Source organism: Aulonocara sp. 'chitande type north' Nkhata Bay, linkage group LG10 (assembly GCF_057382095.1).
Source record: "Aulonocara sp. 'chitande type north' Nkhata Bay isolate Kocher_YH1m ecotype deep benthic linkage group LG10, A_spYH_male_GT1.1, whole genome shotgun sequence".
Lineage (NCBI taxonomy): Eukaryota > Metazoa > Chordata > Actinopteri > Cichliformes > Cichlidae > Aulonocara > Aulonocara sp. 'chitande type north' Nkhata Bay.
This window is the reverse complement of record NC_141353.1, coordinates 24,357,598-24,363,999: the sequence shown is the minus strand read 5'-3', so window position 1 is coordinate 24,363,999 and position 6,402 is coordinate 24,357,598. Positions and strand designations below refer to the sequence as shown.

The window sequence follows — 6,402 nt, the reverse complement described above, 5'->3', positions numbered from 1 at the left end:
AGCATACTGCATCATAATAAGTGGCCCATTAGGAACACTGGTGAAAGGTTTCATGCTGTGTTGCAGTAATAGAATAATCAAGATGCCCGCTTTGACAGTAATTGAAGCTTTGCTTTGCCTGCACCTGCAAAACAGTCCACTAAATGAGATGCTCCTCTGTGTCTCTGTATACATGTATGTAACTGAAAGCATAGGATTGCATATACAATACTGGGGTACCATTTGAACCTCTTATTTTAGTAAAAGCCTACATTTCTAGGTTGTGTTAACATATTTCATATTTCAACTTGACAACTAAGGACACAACAATTTAATAATTCTGAGATAGACAATCATTAATGTCATGAAGCAGTTTCCATTCACTCTTTTCACAGACTGACATACCACTTATTTTATATCTTACATAATCAATATAATATGTAGAAACACTAAGTAAAACAACAAAAACAGGAAGTAGAGAGTCCAAATGCATTAATTTAAACCTGCTGAAAAAAGTCAAGGATTTTAAGACCAACTGGCAAATGCCAAAACATGCAGATAAAATACAATTAAAGCTATTGTGAATATGTAAATGCAAGTTAATACAATCTTCTCGTGTTTTTTGTTGTAAGAGCATTATGTATCTTGGAAAATAAAACAACCAGAGCTGCCATTTCCAGGGGCAATTGCAAAAATCCCATTTCAAATTCACAGCCTGTAAGTATAGTGCCTTCGGCTCAGCAGCATCTCATTATCATAAATTTTCTGACAAGAACTTCTGCAGACATGGATCATTTAAGATGGAAGTGTTGATGAATCTGCTACTGACCCTGGCCTGGCCCCCTTGAAAAGATGAGTAACCCAGGATAGAATGGTCTTCCAGAAATCAATATGGTATTACAATTTTATTGGCGTTTATGTAAGAACCACAGCTCCATAGCAACCAATCTGGAGTAAAAAAAAAATCTAATATAGCCAGAGGAGCAGAACACCATGTTGAAGTATCTTAATATGATTCGCTTACAGTGTTCGTCTCACTTCACATTACTTGTCAGCTCAGACTTTGGCAGAAGTTTAAACAGATTGCGATGGTTCCCATGCCACAGGTTTCCATTTGACCCACTCAGGGTGTTATTTTGCAGTGCATAAACAACTCTGACATTCATAAATAATACCTTTCCTTAGGGTAAAGGAGACATGCAGCCATGAGACTGACTGGCAGTTTTCTGCATATTCTGTTGGCAACCTATGAGCGTCACTGTCCCTGCACTTTCTCTGTTTCTGATTCCCGGAGCCATCTATTTGCCATTCAGTCACTGTGCCTGGATGGTAAAATTCCTTCATCCGTATATTGCTTTGTCTTTTGCTACATTTTTAGTTCATTTTTCTCACAACACTTTGGCTCATTAATAATTTGTGTTTGTGTGCTGCAGAAAAGACACCGCAATTACATTTAATGAAAAATTGCAAGGATTGTGTGGAGGGGTGTCAGACTTAATCTTTCTCTTCTCTGTCTTCTCCTGCTGTGTTTACCTCCTTATCAGTGCTCACCACCATAAGAGTTCCTTGTCAGAGTCAATCAATGCCAGCCCAAAAATGCTGCATTGTTCATCCCACTGGAAAAAAAAAGGTAAACACTATCACTGGTCATGAATGAGACAAGTGTCTCAGGAACAAGGAGATTTGTGAAAATAATTTTTTCTAAAGCTTCTCTCGCCTCTTTCTAGCTGCTTGTCATTGTCAGATCCCCTCATCTTAGTGTTTGCAAGGCTCTTGCAGTTTTGTATTGCCTTTTTACATGAGACTCTTTCATCCATATGCATGCCTTGTTCAAGGTAATAAGTTACGGCACTCCTGAGTCCTCCCCACACGCTTGAGTGTGTATGCCTAATAGTTATGTGCGGAGATTAAAATCAATGAAAATTTGTAACGGTTGAGGTAGTCAAGGTTTGCTGTAATCTTTATTGAAAAGTGCACAGAGCTTATCTGTCATGGTCCTGGGTCGTTGACCCAGCGTTTTGTGTTTTGTGACTATTTCCCTCTGTTCTAGTTATTCTGTGTCCTCCCCCTTTGTGTCCGGTTCGGGTTCTAGATTTCCTGTTTTACTTTGTAGGTCTGTGTCTCGTTATGCCCATTAAGTTCCAGCTGTGTCCCCTCCTGTGTGCCATTTCCTCATTACCTGGTGTGTGTATTTATAGTTGGTGTCTGCCTGTGCTCCTCGTCGGCTCGTCTGCGTTCATCCATGTATCACTGCACTCATCCGTGTATTTCTACATTCATCTGCGTTCCATGGTGTCCTGTCTCTGCGTCCCTCTGCCCCGCACCCCCTTTGTACGATCTCAGGTTTGCTATTTAGTTTCTCCCAGTTTAGGTTTCCGTTTGTAAAGTACTCATACCTCGTTGCCTGTTTTTGTCACCGCCACCTTTGTAAATAAAACATCACTCGTATCATCAGTTTGCTGCATCTTGGGTCCTCCTTTTCCTCCACACCACACGGCTCCCTCCGCCAGCCGTGACATTATCAAAGTGCCAGGGCCAGGTGAAAAAGAAATATCTGACAGTCCGTATTTAACAGCTATTTAAAGAGGCAAACCACAGTGGAAGTGAGTGTACCTGACAGTTTTCACAATCAGTTAATGTTTTGCTATGTTTGTCTTGAGGTAATGTGCAACCTTCGGAAAGGTGTGAATATGCTTGGTGAATTGTGAATAGAATACCTTTGGGTTTTAGGCTGTTTGTGGGATAACATTAGCAATTTGTTGTTTTAGACCCTGGGGCCTTGTGATGGGCAATTTTTTCCTGTAATTTCTGACATTTGACAGAATGCACTAATAATAATGCCAATTAATAGGAAAAATAATTGCTATGGTAGAAAGATGCCCCAAAGCAATTTTAGGCATATCAGGAGAACTTTTCTTTAATCTTTATTTTAGAATTATGGTGGGGGAAAGATTGCAGTACAGGAAGACAGGGACATGTGGAACTTCTGTTATTGTTGTTTCTTTACTCACAAGCATCTGAAGGTCAAATTCCATCATGTTGTACTCCTGGTGTGACCTCCTCTTGCTTCTACTTGCCAGAGTTGGCTGCCAAGAGGGAGACATATCCTGTATTCCTCATAAAAGGTCATGTGGAGGTCTGCATGAGAGATATGAAAGGTCAGCGTGACTTAGCACTGATATTAAAGTGACCTATCTCCACCGCAGAAGAGAGTGATTAAGACCTACGCACAGACAACTGCAGACCCAGGCAACTAAAAGTGGTCCTGGATTGATGGTGTATGATTGTGTGAGTGCTGAGCCATCAGTGACACCTGCATGACAGTTACACGAGTGTGAATCAGCCCAGTGTGAACAAGTGCATGGCATACTTTTTAACTTCTGATCCAATGGCACCATGTCATCAGTTCCTGAAAAGAAGAAAGAAGAAAATCAGCAACTTGTGTAGTCAGCTGAAATGCTGCATATTGACTCTACAGTTTGATGTGAGCAACAGGAACTTAAATTACCCAAAGATAAAAATAAACAGTAGTTTTTAATGCATGACAGATCTTACAGCAATATCTAAAGAATGTTTTTGCCCTTGAATGGTGTATGACTTGTAATTTACCAACCTAATTCTCTTCTGTAAGAAGTAGAAAACAAACATCAATATATTTAGTTCAGTTCATGGATAAGAGATTAATATCTGTCAGTAACAGATTAATCCTACTGACAGACAACAAAAAACTTTACTATCCAGCCTGCAAAGGCTACATAATATGGCAGCATTTGATTGGATTGTGAAAAATATTAGTCATCTTAGTTCATTTGCCATTGTAATGCTAATCCAGGTGATTCTCAGGAAAGATGTTCTGGCCTCTTCATCTTAACAAACAAGAAGAAATAAAATTAATGCCAGCCACAAAAAAATATTCCCAGTGACTCAGTAGGTATATACATAGAATATACACTCACCAGCTTAATCTGCAAGTTAAAACACATGAGGTGTTTTGGCCTCACCAAAATAATGGACAACAAAAGATTGGAACACAGTGTTGCAACACAGCAGGGTCAGAATTTGGTGTAAAAAATATGAAAGCTTGATTAATTCCAGCCTTGTATGAATGGTTCAGGCTGATGGTGGCAATGTAGTTGTGTGGGGGATATTCTCTGGCCCACTTTGAGCCTATTGGTACCAACTGAGCATTGTTTAAGTGCTACAGCTTCCTTGAGTACCATTGCTGGCTATGTTCATGCCTTTGTGATCACATGTTCTAATGGCTGCTTTCAGCAGGATAATGCACAATATCACAAAGCTCATATTGTGTCAGACTGGTTTCTTGAACATGATAATGAGTTCACTATACTCTAATGACCTTAATAATTAATCTCAGTGTAATATAGCACCATTAGGACGCAGTAGAACAGGAGGTTTGCTTTATGAATTTGCAGCTGACAAATCTCTCGTGCTCTCCTTGTTGAAGAATTCAACAGAGTTCTGATCGGGTCCAATCCACCCCCTAACAAGGTGTAACTGATGAAGTGACTGGTGAGTATAAAGTCATGAGTGATCCATCAGGTTAGGACCGCATGAAATGCGTGACAGACATCCAGTTTTCTCATTCTGTCGATATGATATTCACTGTTTCTATCGACACCACTCATTAATGACACCTGCATACTTTTAGACAAAAAAAGGATAATAAAAATGTGTAAGGTAGAGTTTGCCACTTTAATTAAATAATAAATAGAATTGTTTCCAATAAGTGTGTGCTCAGGGTAAATCATAAATAGTATCCCAAGTCCTCTAATCTTCAGCCAGTTTCATTCATTTTATTAGTAAGATCTGACTAAGGATTAATGACAAAACAAAGAAATTATGAACAGAAAATACCTATTTTTGTATCTTGCCTTCCTTTAAAAAAGAAAATCATGTACACAATACATGCTAATCTGATGATGTGCCTTTTCACTAAGATAATCCTAATTACGTTGCAACATCGATGGCCCTCCTGCCATTTTAGATTTTTCATCCCGTCATGTGAGACCGTTCGCACACATCTGAATGAGTTTCATTGTCAGCGATAAGCTGAATTTAAATGTCACTTTCCTGCTGTCTCCATAACATCAGGAGGTCTGCTCTGATTTGCTCTGTCAGTTTATGGATGCTTGCCAACCACTGTTACTGCCTGTCCCTAGGTTTGATGGCTGGAGAGTGAGATGGGTGGTTTTGCATTCAGAACACACTTAGACTGTGTTTATGCCAAAGACATTTCCATTACCTGACAGGGGATCAAGAGAGCTTGGCTATGATCCCCATGGCAACGTGACACACAGAGATTAGACCAGATAGGAGGATAATAGGACATAGAGCATTCTTATTTGTCTGTGGTATCTCTGCAAGTATTTTCAAATATTACCTTTGCATGTTCATGTTTAATGTTTAAAGTAAACCGTACTAGTCTTTGAACAGCAGACCATATTGACATATTTCTACTTTAAAGAAAAGAAAGCCAAAAAAGACCACCTTCTAAGAGACTTCAGATACATTCAGTTCTCCAGTGCTGGACTCGTGTAGTTCACTTGTCAATAGAGAGATGTGCTTTTAGCCCTCATAAATGCTATATATTACCTACTCTTTGTAGTGTACATATTGCTGTAATTGTATTAACTGCAGGGTCTTTGGAGGTCTGTAAAAATCATATCCATTTTAGATATTGTGGATGCTGACTGAAACATGGGAAAAATATAGAGAAAAGACAAAGTGCAAAGGAAAATTTCAAAAGCAACTGGTTTGTTTATTTACAGTACAGTGCAAAAATCTTGAGTCACCCTTCGTTTCTTTATATGTTGCTCGGAAAATAGGAAAGTGCAGTGATTTACTGAAACGTCCAAACCTACATGTAAATACAAAACAGAGTTTGTACAATTCTAACAAGCTTGGAAGTCAGTGTTTGGTATGACCACCTTTATTCTTCTTCAGCCTGAACTTTCAATGCTATCTGAGAAATAGCTTTTAGCTTAGCAATCAGGAAAATGAGTTATCAAAACATGTGAACATGTATGTATATGTATGTAACATGTGAAGACTCCCCAAAGCTGGTGCCAGGAGTCTAGCGGTCCATCTGAACAAAAGGCTCTTATACTTAAACAGATATACGTGTGCTTGCTATACCATAAATCAATAAGAAAAGATACGACCTCTCCTAGGAGGTGTGATCTACGCCGGAACACTCTGTAGAGGGAGTGAACGCACTCCCCCTTCATGCTACACAGAGCTGTTACAGACCTCCTAGGATGAGACATTCTTTCAATCTACAAATGGTTATACACTTCTAAGCATATGTGGGTAAATGTTTCTAAGCATAAATGACAATCAACAATACAAATCTAACATAAGTGGTCCGCAGGTGCGCATTCGCTGTCAAAATAAAAAACACGC

At 39.2% G+C, this 6,402-nt stretch overlaps 1 long non-coding RNA gene across 1 annotated transcript; it reads right to left on the bottom strand.

Annotated features, from left to right (window-relative positions):
* Positions 1 to 1,226: 1,226 nt before the first annotated feature.
* Positions 1,227 to 3,391, bottom strand: LOC147320948 (uncharacterized). Its single transcript, XR_015131159.1, has 3 exons — positions 3,350 to 3,391; positions 2,991 to 3,117; positions 1,227 to 1,595 (listed from the first exon to the last, which is right to left on the bottom strand). It is a non-coding gene; the product is annotated as an uncharacterized LOC147320948 (long non-coding RNA).
* Between the last annotated feature and the right edge of the window lie 3,011 nt (positions 3,392 to 6,402).